Source organism: Canis aureus, chromosome 35 (genome assembly GCF_053574225.1).
Source record: "Canis aureus isolate CA01 chromosome 35, VMU_Caureus_v.1.0, whole genome shotgun sequence".
In the NCBI taxonomy this organism is placed as follows: domain Eukaryota; kingdom Metazoa; phylum Chordata; class Mammalia; order Carnivora; family Canidae; genus Canis; species Canis aureus.
The window spans coordinates 19,588,518-19,603,098 of NC_135645.1; the positions used below are offsets into that span (position 1 = coordinate 19,588,518).

Consider the following 14,581-nt stretch of genomic DNA (forward strand, 5'->3'; position numbering starts at 1 on the left):
ACTTTCCAATACAAAGAATTTCACAAAAAGATTAAATGTTCACCTAGATAGGTTAAGCATTCTACTCTTGGTTTTGGCTTCGGTCATGATCCCAGGGTTGTGAGATTGAGCCTCGCATGGGGTTCCATGCTCGGTGTGTAGTCTGCCTGAGATGCTCTTCCTCTCTGTCTGTCCCTTCCCCTCACAAGCACATGCTCTCTTTCTCTTTCATATAAAATAAATAAATAAGATCTTTAAAAAAATGAAATAAATGTGGGCCAAGAAGTATTTAAATACTAGAAGATTTCACAGAATATATAAAAATGAGAGACCTAGAAGATATATATATAACCAATGATTTAGAATAACTGTTTTAAGCACTGATGACTACAGAAAATGATTCTAATGGTGGGCAGAGCATTTGATATCCAAAGTATTTTGTTTTAGGGGACCTCCAGAAAAGCAGTTATCTAATCATGCTATTATTTTAAACTCCAAAATTCTATTTCTTTTGGTCATAGGGTAGTGATAAGGACATATATTCTAATATAGAAAACTATTCAAACTGAGAGGCCCATTACCTATTCTCTCTCACACTTATTTGCAGATGGTCACCCTAACTGCCTGATGGGCATCTCTGCTAAGCCAAAGGATCCTAAAGACTAGCATTAGGGCATTCTGTCCAAACCATTATATCTTTGTATTTGACGGAATAACGATCCAAATGAAACCCACCCTTTATTACATTGCTATGGGTATGATAGCTACACTGAGAGACCTCTTAGAAATGGAACATGAGAAAAAAAGAAACTTTGATGAATACTCCAAGAGATATGAAGAGTAAAAAAAAAAAAAAAAAAAAAAAAAAGTAGACAACTTGAAAATCTACAGACATGAGTACATCTGCCTTACCTGAGGCTTTGGCTGAAGATTGGAAGGTCTAAGGAGGAGCTTGCTGTAGATGTTTCCTGGGTGAGACACAAGTATCACCATTTTCCCTAGGGTCTGTTCTTTTATTTATAAAATCTTCATTAAGTTCTGCATTTTTGTAGGAAAAAAAAGATAAACAAAAATTAACATTTACCAAGCACTTACTATATGCCTGAAATTTTACCAAGTGTTTTCTTGAATTACCTCATTTAAAGTTTGTAACAATCTATTGTAGTAAGGGCATTGCTATTGTCTCCTCTTTGGAGAAGATAAAATTGAGAAAAAATAATAAAGGATTCTATTTAGACTGTCTAAGAATTTTAGACCCATTCTTCATGACTTGGAGGTCCAAGGCAATTATTTTGCTTCTCATATTTCTTCTCCTATTAAATGCTTTCAACTAATAGAGGGACATCTTTGCTGATAAGTTTATGATTCATTTCCATTTAATCATTGAGAATCTTTTAAGTACTCATCAATTACACTTTCTTAGGAAATTAACTGTCAACCTCGTAATTTTAAGAAAGGAAATTTTCTTTATTTTTTTATTTTTGTTTCTCTTGTTCCTCACATCTTAAGAGAAAACTAGATTTAAACATCAATAGATTAGTTTTAGGTTTAAATCTGCTACCTACTCTGTGGATTTGAAGTATATTCAGTTAGCAAAATCTCTCATTTCTTCTTCCCAAGTTTTCTTCAAAACCTAAATTAAAGTATTAACAAAAGGTAGCTTAAAAGTTACCTAAATATAAGAATATATTTTTTACTTTGGTCAAAAGATACAACGTGTTTTATATTGTTGTACATTTTGAAATAAAATACCTGAGAGTTCAGTCTCCACTTAATTACTTACTGGTAGATAATTTAAATTTTTTGAGATTTGGTTTTTTAAATTTGGGCGATTGATGATAATAGTCCTTACTTTCCTTAACGGATGAGGCTTGGCTTAAAAATGTCTTAGACTTCCTTCCAGCATTAAGTCTATTATTCTATAATGTCATAGAGTCTATTTTTTAAAATGGACAAAAAGTAACCCAGTTCTATTGAAAGACAATCTGACTTTAAAACATTACTCCTACCTTATCCCACTCCCATTGTCTCTTGCATTACGCCTTTGGTACTTTTATCTGTGATATCCAGAAAAGAATAAGAAGATGGGAGTGCAAATTTGAGCTGTCATACTTGTTTAGAATGAAACGTGAAGTTATAACATCTATGAATACAGAGTTCTATAACTTTAACACATGAAAAATAGTACTTTCTCAGATGATCATGAAAATGAAGTCTGAGAAAAGGTAACTGCAATGTAAATATAAAGTATTAAGACCTCATTTGAAATGATAACTTGACCCGCCAAGTTACTGAAATTAAGTCCAAATTTAATCTCCACTTTCCTTAGTATGTTTAATATTAAGATGCAGATTCTTTCCAATCATCAGCAGCTTGGAGCAGGGGGCTATTTTGAGCTTAAGTCACTTGACTTGTAATTGTACAGGCACTGACTGTGCAATGGCCAGAGAAGACCACAAAAGCTATAGAGATATTATGTTGTTCATATTTCTTTAAAAGTAATGAAGTTTAAACGTGGGTGATGGAGAAACTGATGCTGTAAAGCCTATCTGCTCTTTGTATTGAATAAGGGCTTTGGAACAATCCAATGTATCAATGAATATTCTTCCTTAGGAGGGACTTATCTATATAAAGTCCTAAAATGTGATCATCCAGTATTTATCAAATGCTCTTTCAAACTATTTACCAATAAAGATCCAGAATAAGCTGGCTCTAAAGAGAAAGTATCACAATTTTGCTGTAATTATGATCTTCATTCTTCACTCAATATCCTACAAAGAGGTGGTAGAGAAAAAAACAAAATACTTCAATGATGAGTACTATATAAAGATTAAAAAAAAAAGTCAACATGGAATCTAGACAAAAATAATGCAAGCAAATAAGAGAAAAGGGGGGTAGGGAAAGCCAAGCAAATATGAGAAATTCTTTGTTTGAGAGCAGAGGAAAATGATCAAATGGTTACCTATGAATTTTTAAAGCATTGTGGAACAATATCTTCCATAAAGCAAAAATAAAAATAGAAATGAGAAGTTATTCAACTTAGGATTCATGCTCTCTAACAGAACTTTGTGTACTATGCACTCTAGTTTCTGTAATATTTTTAATCTTTGCCCCAAGTAGGCAGAACTTGGACAAAGGAGGAAAAAAATTAAAATTCTCACTGAAATGAGGAAAATATGGCACAACAGAGAAAAAAACATTATAGAGAAAAAGAGGTAATATCAGAACTAGAGGGTAAAATTGAGAAGAGATAATATAAGAATTTTTAAAAGGCGTAAGGAAAATGAGTAAAATGGAAAGCAAGCTAAAAAGAGTCAATATATGAAAAATTTATATCCCTAAAGAAGTAAACAAAAGTAAGGAGACAGAGAAAAGCAGTAGAGGTATAAATCAAGGAAACTTTCTCAAAATAAAAGAAGAGTTAATCAAGGTATAGAAGGGTTGCACTACAGTCCTGAGAAAACTAACCAGAAATATCAACACAAAGACATATCGTAGGAAAATTACAATACTCAAAAGGCCAATGAAATATTTTGGGAGCAGCTACTATAAAACAAAAAAAAAGCTAGTCACTGGGGGAAAGAAATAGTCTTGGTTCTGATTTCTCCACAGATCCTTTCAATTTGTAGATGCAGTTGAATAAAACCGATAAAATTTTCAAAGAAAAAGGAAGGATTTTATATTCCACTCATCCATTGTTATATATACAGGCAGCAGATAAATAGTTTTGAATGTGCTGAGCACAGAGTATATTTTTCCCATAAGTCCTCTTCAGTATTCCACCAGAAGACAAACTTCAGCCAACCAAGAGAAAAATTGAATAAACTATAATAAAATAACTGGTGCTGAACATTGACTATATTTATCTTGGGACTAAGATTACAAATAACACAGATATTAAAGTGCTCAACATTATTACAGAATAATAAATTCTCTGATGGTGTAACTAACACAACTTGGGAGAAAAGTTAGGGTGGGGAATGGAGGTAAATTAAATATGCTGATTTCCTTAATTTGAAGAGCTGAAGGAGTGATCAAACATATTATTTACAGACCAAAATAAATTGAGTTTTAAGCATATTTAAGTGTATAAAGGTAAACGAACATTAAGGAAAATAATTCACTAGCACCAAATGGTGGGAGAAAGAGTAGAAGAGAAGAAGAGGGCAGCCCAGGTGGCTCAATGGTTTAGCACCACTTCAGCCCAGGGCGTGATCCTGGAGACCCGGAATTGAGTCCCACGTCGGGCTCCCTGCATGGAGCCTTCTTCTCCCTCTGCCTGTGTCTCTGCCTCTCTCTCTCTCAGTGTCTCTCATGAATAAATAAATAAAATCTTTAAAAAAAATTTTTTTAAGATCTTATTTATTAAAAAAAAGAAGAAGAAATATGATAATTTTGTTTGTGCTCATAAAAGGGAATTAATTGTTAATTCTCAAGAAAGAGGAGCTTAAAGATATTTTAAAGAAGATAACGACTGTAGCAAAAAATGCAAATCTTTTTTTTTTAAGATTTTATTTATTTATTTGAGAGAGAGAGAGAGAGCATGAGCAGTGTGAAGGGGTAGAAGGAGAGGGAGAAGCAGACTCCCCCCTGAGCAGGGAGCCTGCATGGAGCTGCATGGGGTTCCCTGGCTCTATCTCGGGACCCCAGAACCATGACCTAAGCCAAAGACAGACCCTTCACTGAGCCACCCAGGAGCCAACAAATCTTCTTTATTAGAAATGCCCTTGAAAGTATGGCCTGCATGTGCTCATGTTCTTAAACATGCATGTGATAACAAAAGAAATAGACTACAGTGTAAAAGAGTTTTATGGACTTAAAAAAAGAAGGCACACACACACACACACATAAATAGAATGGACCTAAGATCAAACATCTCCACTCTATCAATAGCAGTAGATAAGCTAAACTGTTATATTAAAAAAATACTTCCATTTTTTATATCAAAGCAAAATTCAACACTATATATAATATAAGAGTTTCCTCCAAATCAACTGAATCACAGTGGCCAAAAATAAACATTATGATTTAATCAGACAAAAATGGAAGCAGAAGTTATTTAAATTCCTAACAAAGATAAAATAAGCAAAAAGCATTAAATTAAATATAAAATATTTTATATTATAAAAAATATATACATATGACTTTTTATATTATATATTTTTTATAATTTTTCTTATTAGGGTACTATATTATGCTAAAAGACACAATTCACACTAAGGTCATGCACCAAACAATATACAAAATACTCAGTCACACAAGTGAATGATCAAATGCTGAAAATGCCAGATGAAGTTTGAATAAAAATATCCAATATTGATGAGGTACAATTAAAGCAGCATAGTTTTCCATTCCTGGATAAATTAGGAGCTGCATATACTCTATTTGTCAATAGGTTTTTTGTTGCAAGTAACAGAAATTGTACTTAAACCGACAGGCTTACAGCAACATTTGTTAGAAGACAGGTGTAACTGTGGCTGGGCTGCAGTGAAGGTAGGGACGTAACAGATATGCTGCCAGCACTGGCTCCATGAGAGAACATTTGTCAGTGGCCCAGCTTTACCTAGGTGCCTATCTCTGGGCCCCTCTGCCATGACCCACCTTAGTACAGGCCTTAAATAATCACTATGAACAGAGACGTGAAGAGCACCATATTCAACATTGGCTATCTCCACTTGTCCATTTGAGTCTGGCTGTTAGAGCAGGAGGACAGATTCTTAAAAGAAGGTAAGCACTGTTCTGGGCAGACTAAAACACCAGTCTCACTGCAGATCGGTAATGTTTACTATGGCTAAAGATTGAAATAATCGAAAGGTTTAACCAAAAAAAAAAAAAGCTTAAAAAATGAGTATATTCAATGTCAGTGACTCGAATAATGCTTATAAAGAGCTCATCATAATAGGAGGAAGTGTTAAGAATTAGTGAAAAAGTTGTCATTCTAACTTCTAAAATTACCAAATTTGTCATATAGGAAAAGAAAATGCATTAAAAATCAGTGGAATGCATTATGTGATTTTTTTTTCTTTTTTTATGATTCAATATTTTCTTAACTAAATATGTGATGCTTTTCTTACAGGATAAATAATAAGTTTCTTTTATAGAAAAGGATATTTGCCTTTGCCGATTCTTCCTCTCCTCACATATTGGGGGGGGCGGGGTCCGTAGGCAAAAGTTTTTCACATAAGACTAATCTTAAGAGTCATGTTATCACAGCATATAGGATATATGGAGGTTGAGGGGAATCCTCTTTCCCAATTCATATTTTATGATGTTCTTTATGCAGGATCACAATTATATGTGATTGTGACTCATTATGACTGCAAACTACTTTGTTGAAGAATCCAAATAAGGTCAGAGGGGTGGGGAAGGGCACACAAACCCAGAAAGGTGTAGGATAGATAGAGATTCCTTAAATTCTAAAAAGAAAGTGTCCTAGATAATCTGAAAAGCTTGCATAAGGAGGGAAGAAATAGAAATCGTGATATGCTTGGAAAATGGAGATTTAAGTGCAGTATGAATAGTGTGCAAGTGCCGTGAATTTAAACACTTTTCCTAGTGTGAAATCTCCTTGTTAAGTGATTCCCTGCTGTGACTTGTTTCTTTTACCTTTCTTGTTGCTTATTTAATAAGATAGTCTTGGAAGAGTGCGTGATACCTTTGCAGAATGAATGGCTAAATACAAAAAGCATTTTGCCTGGGTATTTAGTGTGTTTATTGAAGAATTACTGCTAATTCTTGTAATTTTTGTCATCCTCTGGTATAAAACTGTGCAGCTGGCAATTTGCAGCTTACTTTTAATATGTTGCCTCCTCCCCCCCCCCCCCCCCCCCCGTCCTCCTCCTCCTATTCTTCTTCCTCCTTCTCTCCCTTCCTCCTTCTAACTTTCTGAAGCAGCCTTAGCCTGGCACCAGCCCAGGAAGCAGGGAGGTACACAAGAGATCTCAGCACCCAGGACGATGATAATTTGGAGGAAACTCATTGGGTTGCTGCCTTTTTGGGTAATGATGTGAAGCAAGAATTTATCCTAAATTATTCTAGCTAGAACTCCAGCAATGTAAGTCAAATTGTTAAAAGGGGGGAGAAAACAAGCACTAATAAAGAAGAGAATCATAGAACAATGTCTGACCCAGAGAGATAGCTAAAAAATATTCCAGTCATCCTTTTCTGTGTTTTACTCTTGGTAAAATACATAATAATAACAACATAATAAACACAGAGTCTATTCATATACCCACATATTTGCCCATCATCTTGCCATACATGTATTTGTGAGTATGTGTGTGTTATGTGTGTATGTATAAAAGTCCTTCACAGTGAAAAAAAAATGGCTAAGTACAAGAATATGTTATTTTATATGCAAAGAAAAATGGGGATAAGTTTCTATTTTCTTAATCCCAAATACATGAGGAAACACTAACAACAAGGAAATAAGCCTTCCCACTCTTAATTCTCTGTTTATATAACAGTAAAAATTAGTCTTCTATCTGCCTCTTTGATAAATGTCTCTGGCCCTGTCCAGTAAGCAAGAATCAATACTCGCTTCCAGAGGTATTTATTTAAAGATTTGAGTAAAAGGAATTGAAAAAGGCATAGAAGGCACCTTTTCATCCACTACCCACATCCTTACTGTAAAAATTTGTCTTCATATTTCTTAAAAAATAACGTGCATATTAACTCTCCTGTGAATTCAAGCCCTTACATTTCCACTTACTTCATTTCACTAAGATTTATGCAACCACTATCCTTAAACTAAATGTTTTGCAGGCTTATGAACTACTGATACACTCAATTATAGAATGGAGAAACTTAGAATCCAAAGAGTTATAACTTAGCCTCAAGGTCATCTAAATTCCTTTTGGTATTTTGTTTTGTGGTCCTTGATATTATGTGGGTCACACAGACGCACACATATAAGCCACTTAATTATTTAAAAAAGAAAATACATTTGTTTTACTTTCACAACAATCTGACAAAGGAGAGACCATTCTCCTCTGAGATTTCTACCATTATAAAATGCATGAAACTTATAGAAAAGTTTTAAAAATATATATAGACAACTGTGGCTCTACTGGTCTAAGTCAAATATTCTGAAAGGCCTTGGCAACTGAATTTTACTCTGAAGCCAAAGAGGAAACCTTGAGAAGAAAAATGAAATGGTTAGATTTGCTTTTTTTTTTATTTTAAAAATGTATTTATTCATGAGAGACAGAGAGAGAGAAAGAGAGGCAGAGACAGAGACATAGGCAGAGGGAGAAGCAGGCTCCCTATAGGGAGGAGCCTGATGTGGGACTCGATCCCAGGACCCTGGGATTAAAACCTGAGCCAAAGGTAGCCACTCAACTGCTGAGCCACCAGGTGCCCCCCATCTTTTGTTAAGAGAGGGGCATGGGAGGGGCAGAAAGAGAGGGAGAAAGAGAATCTTAAGCAAGCCACACACCCAGTGCAGAGCCCAATGCAGGGCTTGGTCTCAGAACCCTGAGATTATGACCTGACCCAAAACCAAGAGTCAGATGCTTAACCAACTGAGCCACCTAGGCACCCCTGTTAGATTTGCTTTTAAATATTTGGTCTTCAGTTGAAAAGAATGTTAAAACCACACTGGTTGTAGATTGAAAGAGTAAATACCATTGATGGAGAAAGAAACAAGATGGCCAGGAGGGACATGCAGATGTTTTCTCCATCCTTTCTTTCCTTAAGGATTTATTTTCATAAGACACTAGGATAATAGAAATAAATAACACATTACAAATTCAAGCTTACATCCCAGTGAATAGAGACCAAGAGCAAACAAAGAATTATAACCTATGGTAAACTAGATAGTGATAACTCTGTGGAATAAAATTAAGCAGGAGAGTGGTTGGTTTATAATCTGAAAACACATGTCAGGGCCAGCCTCACTGCTACATTGGCATCTGAATGAAGGCCTGAGGTCCTAGAACATGCTGAGTAGATGGTATTAGCATCTAAGGTTAAGAGGTCGGTTGCTAACACTGTAGATGAGGGAATCTGTGTCCTAAGGAGCAACAGAGAAGCTAGTGTCTATGGGGCAAGAGGATAAAGACAAAGAATACAGGATGAGGACAAACATGAAAAGTGAGAAAGAGGAAGTGAATTGAAATCATGATGATCTTAATGGAACATTCATAACTTGTTCGGCTTTTACTCTGAAAGAAAAGGAAAAATATTGGAATGCTTTGAGCAGGATCCATGTGATTTGGTTTACATTTTAAAAGGAGCACTGTTGTATGTAATTAAGAATAGACTATAGGGGTCAACAAGAGAATGAGGTTGCCCAGTTCAGTAGCTAGTACAAGTACCTAGATATGAGAAGATTATACTTGGACCTGAGATGACAACAGTTATGAGGTTCTGGGTATACTTATATTTTTTAAGTTTTTATTTTAATCACCCAGTGTTCAGCAAGATGTACTTCCTTAATCCCCATCACCTATTTCACTGATCCCCCCCACCCATTTCCCCTCTAGTAACCATCAGTTTGTTCTCTAGAGTTAAGAGTCTGTTTCTTGGTTTGTCTCTCTTTCTTTTTTTACCTTTGCTTACTTTTTTTTTTTTTAATTAAATTCCATATATGAGTGAAATCAGATGGTATTTCTCTCTCTGACTTATTTTGCTCAGCATAAGAAATCTTGCCACTTGCAACAACTCTCTGGCTTCATCCATGTTGTTGCAAATGGCAAGATTTCCTTTTTTATGGCGGAATGATATTCCCATTTTATATATATTCCATATTATATATATTCCATTTTATATATATATGCAATTATTTCAAAATAAAATATATATATACCACCTCTACTTTATCCATTCATAGACATTTGGGCTGCTTCCTTATCTTGGCTATTGTAAATAATACTGCCATATACATAGGGGTGTTTGTGTCCCTTTGAATTAGTGATTTTGTATTCTTTGGGTAAACACCAGTAGTGCAATTGCTGGAGTGTAGGATAGTTCTATTTCTAACTTTTGAGGAAGCTTCATACTGTTTTCCAGAGTGACTACACCAGTTTGTATTCCCACCAACAGTGCAAGAACGTTCATTTTTCTCTACAACCTTGCCAATACCTATTGTTTCTGGTACTGATTTTAGTCATTCTTTTTTGTTGTCTGATTACTGTGACTAGGACTCCCAGTACTATGCTAAATAAAAGTGGTAAGAATGAACATTCTTATCTTGTTCCCAACTTTAGGGAAAAGGCTCTTGGTTTTCCTTATTTAGGATGGTGTTAGCTGTGGGTTTTTCATACATGGTCTTTATTATGTTGAGATATGTTAGATTCTGGGTGTATTTTGATGATCAGGTAAATAAGATTTTTGACAGTTTTTATGTGGAGTATGAAAGAAAGAGAATTCAATTATAGCTCAAGTTTTTTGTTTGATTAATTGAAAAAAATGACTCAGGTTTTTAGTCTATTTATTGGAGAAATTAGGTGCTATTACTGAGATTGGGAAAACTGAAGATAGCAATTTTAGGAGTGAGGATGGGGAACATCACAAATTTGGTTTTAAACATGTTAGATCTGAAACATCAGTTGGACAGCAAATGGAGACAGTTTGGGGATTCAGATAAAATATCTAAGCTGAAGACAGAAATGTTGTTGTGAAGTGTAGATTAAGCAAAAGGAATAGGTATAGATAAAGAAAAGAAGTCAGAGGCTTGAAAGCATTAACATCCAAGGTTAAGAACTCAGCGCCACAAGGGATCCAGGGAAGGAGGCTGAGAAGGAATGGCCAGTGAAGGAGAAGTGAATCTAGGAGAATGTGGTGTCACAGAAGCCCAGAGAGGAAAGTTTTGTGGAGAGTGAATGAGTGATCTCCCATGTCCAATGTTGTCGTTAGGTCACACGAGGTAAGAACATAGAACAGACCATGGGATACAGCCACATGCAGATCATCAGTGAGTTTAAGGACTGCAAGTTAGGTGCAGCAATGGAGGCCAATGCTATTAGGATATGTTTAAGAGGGAATGGGACATTCTACAAAATAACTGGCCTACACTCTACAAAAATGGCAAGATCATGAAAGACAGACTAGGATTAATGTAAATTAAAGGAATATGATAAGTATATGCAAAAGGTAATGTTGGACAAGAGTTTTTTATTTTCTTTTGCTAAAAGGACAATTGGTGAAATTTGAATAAAGTCCCTAGATTAGGTCATAGTAATTATATCATTGTCATCTTCATGATTTTAATAATTGTAGGGTGGTATGTAAAAGAAGATCATCATTTGTTAGAATTACATGTTGAAGTATTTATGATTAAAAAGGCATCATATCAGCAACTTACTCTTAAGTGGTTCATAGAGAGGGAGAATAAAAGTTAATGTGGTATGAGTAATGAGCATGAGATACCATTTGTCTTCTTTTTAAAACTTATCTGTAGTCCTGCAATTATTTCAAAATAAAAATAAACAGTTAAAATGTTAATAAATAAAAAAGAAAGTGAGAGGAAGAGGATGAGACAGAGGAAACCAGTAGGCTGACATGGGTTTTTTTCATTTTCATAACTTTCTAACAAAACTATTGTCCAATATGTTAAGCATTTCTTACAGCGTTCTAAAAGAAAGTTGAGAAGAGAACACAGGAGAAAATCATCACAGGCAGAAATCAAGAAAATTTCCTAGAACGAATGACATGTGTTCTGCTTAACTACACAGTAAGTTCCAACACAATTAAAGTATTTGTCATTTAAAAACTTCAGAACACTGGTGACAGGAAGAAAATTAAATGGCTTTTTCTAGTGGGGTCAAAAATAGAATTTGTATAAAATTTTCAATAATTTGAACAGAGTTAACTTTGTAACAGTAATGCTAGAAGCAAGGACACATTGCTATTATTCCTTCAAAATTTTGATAGGATCGGGCCCTGAGGGGGACACTTGATGGGATGAGCACTGGGTGACATGCTGTATGTCGGCAAATTGAACTCCAATAAAGAAATAAATTAAAAACGTTTTTGAGAGGAAAATTACTTCAACTTAGAATTCTAATCCCAAATAAATCATCAATTAAGTATGAAGATAAAATATTTTCAGATATATACGCTTGTTTTAAAAAGTACTTTCCATTTGTTTCTCAGGAAGTTACTGGAAGATGTGCTATATCACAACTAAGACAGAGACCAAATAAGGAAGACATCCAGTTCAAGAAATGAGGTCAACCGATTCACAGAAGATAGCTCCCAGCAAAGGTCACACAATCTAAATTGAAACAAGTCAGAGGGATCCTGCAGATGTTTTTTCAAGTGGTGAAAATTGATGTAGTATCTGCTGTATGTGACTATTTTGAGAGAAGATTTAACAACTTGGGGCAAGTGTGAAGCTAAGTTAGCGACTATTACATTAAAACCTAAGAAGAAAAAACATGACAATCTTTAAAAGAAACATAATGTTTCATGGCTTAATTACAGATAGTATTTTATAAACACTAAATACTGACCTAATCCCAAATTATCACGCAACTATATTAGGAGGATTAAAGGTGTATTTCTGTTGCTATGAATGAAATTACACAAACTATCACTTCTGCAGAACTTACCCAATTTCTGCATAAAATATTATCACAACTCTCATTTATCACACAGTTTCTGTGGGTCAGAAGTCCGGGTACAAATGAGCTGGGCCCTTCTGCATGTTACATTCTAATCTGGAGGCTTGATTGTGGAAGGATCCACATCTAAACCCCTGCAAATTGTTGCTAGAATTCATTTTCCTACATTTGCAGAATTCATGGCAGCTTGGTTCTTCAAACTTAACAACGTGCATAACAGAGACAGAAAGAGAGAGAAATTGAGAGAAAGATGCTTCCAATCATATACCTCTACACCTTCTTTGAAGATTTTTCTGATTAGGTAAGACCCACACAGGATAAATTTCCCTTTCAAATAACTTAAAGCCAACTGAATAGGAGGCTTAATTACAAAAACAAAACAAAACAAAAACCCCTGCACTTTTGCCACATAATGTAACCTAATCACAGGAGTCACGTTCTATAAACTGTGCTATATTCTATTAATTAGAAGTAAATTGTACATCCCATCTAAACACAAGCTCAAAAGAAAGGGAGTCACACAAAAATGTGGACACTAGGAAACAAGAATCATGGATGCCACATTAGAATTTCTCTTTCACAGTAGCAATCCCTAAAATTAAAAAAATCAAGAAATAGTAATGTGTGTTTGTGTGTTTCAATACGGAGGCAAAATCTAAAGAATCGGCTAAAATATATGAGAGAGGTTGCTACTATAGGGGAGTACATGGGACAGGGACAGGTTTTTTTTTTTTTAATTATTTAGCTCTTTAAACTATGCATATGTAATTGTATTTTAATTGGATTTTATTTTTATCAAATAATGGTAATATGGCTCTTGTTGTATAGAAGATGCTTAAAGTTTTTCTCAAATAATAAAAGGGAATGGAAGCAGAAAATTTGTGCTAGAAAGCAATTCCTGAGAAAAGATCTGGGAGTTTTTGTTGACTGTAAACTAAAATTAAGTCAATAATGAGGTACTGTTGCTATAAAAAAATCAAAAGCAATTTCAGGCTTCCATTTGTAGAAATATGATGAATAAACAGGAAAAATAATTGCACTACATTATGCTGCATCGAAAGTTCCATATTTGAAGTTGTGTTCATTTCTGGGTTCTTAATTTAATTCTATTTTTCTACTATTACAACATCAATGGTTTATTTTTATTGTAGAATCAATATATGGTCTCTATGGAAAGCTTTAGAAAATAGAAAAAAAGGGGAAAATCTGTAATATCAATACTTGAAAATATATATCATAAACATTTTGGTGCTGACTTTTTTAGCTTTCTTCTCTACTTGTATACATATTAAGTCATGCTGTGTATGCATTTTGGATACTGCTGTTTAACTTAGTAGTATATTGTAGAACACTTTTGTTTTTGGCCAAAGACACAAGGATTAAATAAACCTTTGTTTCTAAAATACCTAAAACCCAGACAATATACATGAGACAACAGTTTTCATGATATTGACATCAGGCAAGAAGGGACAGTGACCCATGAGAGAACGAAAACAAACCATGCAAGCCCTCTAATTGCCTACCTTACTGGCTGGAGAAAGTTCAAACCACAGGGCATGAAAGAGGAACCAAGGCAGAACCTGGCAGCTGTCTGCGTTGAAGTGGTGGTGCTGGGTAGCCAGTGTGACTAGAGTTTTCAGGGCAGCATTCCAGAGAAGCATTGTAAAAAAAAAAGAGAGAGAGAGAGAGTTGCACAGAAAGAGAACTCCAGTGATTTTCGGAGGGGCTCCCTTTAGAATATTCAGCTGACTACTGACCAGTGCTCGTGTCTCAGAAGGCTATTTGAGGCCGGGGGGGTGGGGGGGGAAGGTCTGCAAATAAGTTCTATCTATACCTTAAATGAAATGGACAAATTCCTTGAAAGATAGCAACAATCAAAGCTCATTATATAAGGAATGGATGTCTTAGTAGATAGCTCCTAGATGCATTAAATTTTTGGTTAAAAACCCTGTGGGCCACATTAAGCTCTAGGCCCAGATGGCTTTGTTCATGAATGTTGCCAAGCATTTGAGGAAGTAATAATACGGTCTACAATA

General features: G+C 34.9%; 1 long non-coding RNA gene across 4 annotated transcripts in view; it reads right to left on the reverse strand.

Annotated features, from left to right (window-relative positions):
• The window catches only part of LOC144305035 (uncharacterized), a 49,986-nt gene that overhangs the window by 32,460 nt on the left and 2,945 nt on the right, over positions 1–14,581 (reverse strand). For 2 of the 4 annotated variants that reach the window (XR_013372054.1, XR_013372056.1), the window contains exons 2-4: positions 14,069–14,172; positions 12,534–12,738; positions 892–1,017 (exon numbers count right to left, since the gene is read on the reverse strand). This is a non-coding gene — a long non-coding RNA (uncharacterized LOC144305035). The remainder of the gene's footprint in view (positions 1–891; positions 1,018–12,533; positions 12,739–14,068; positions 14,173–14,581) is intronic. The other 2 variants (XR_013372055.1, XR_013372057.1) reach the window with 1 other exon arrangement.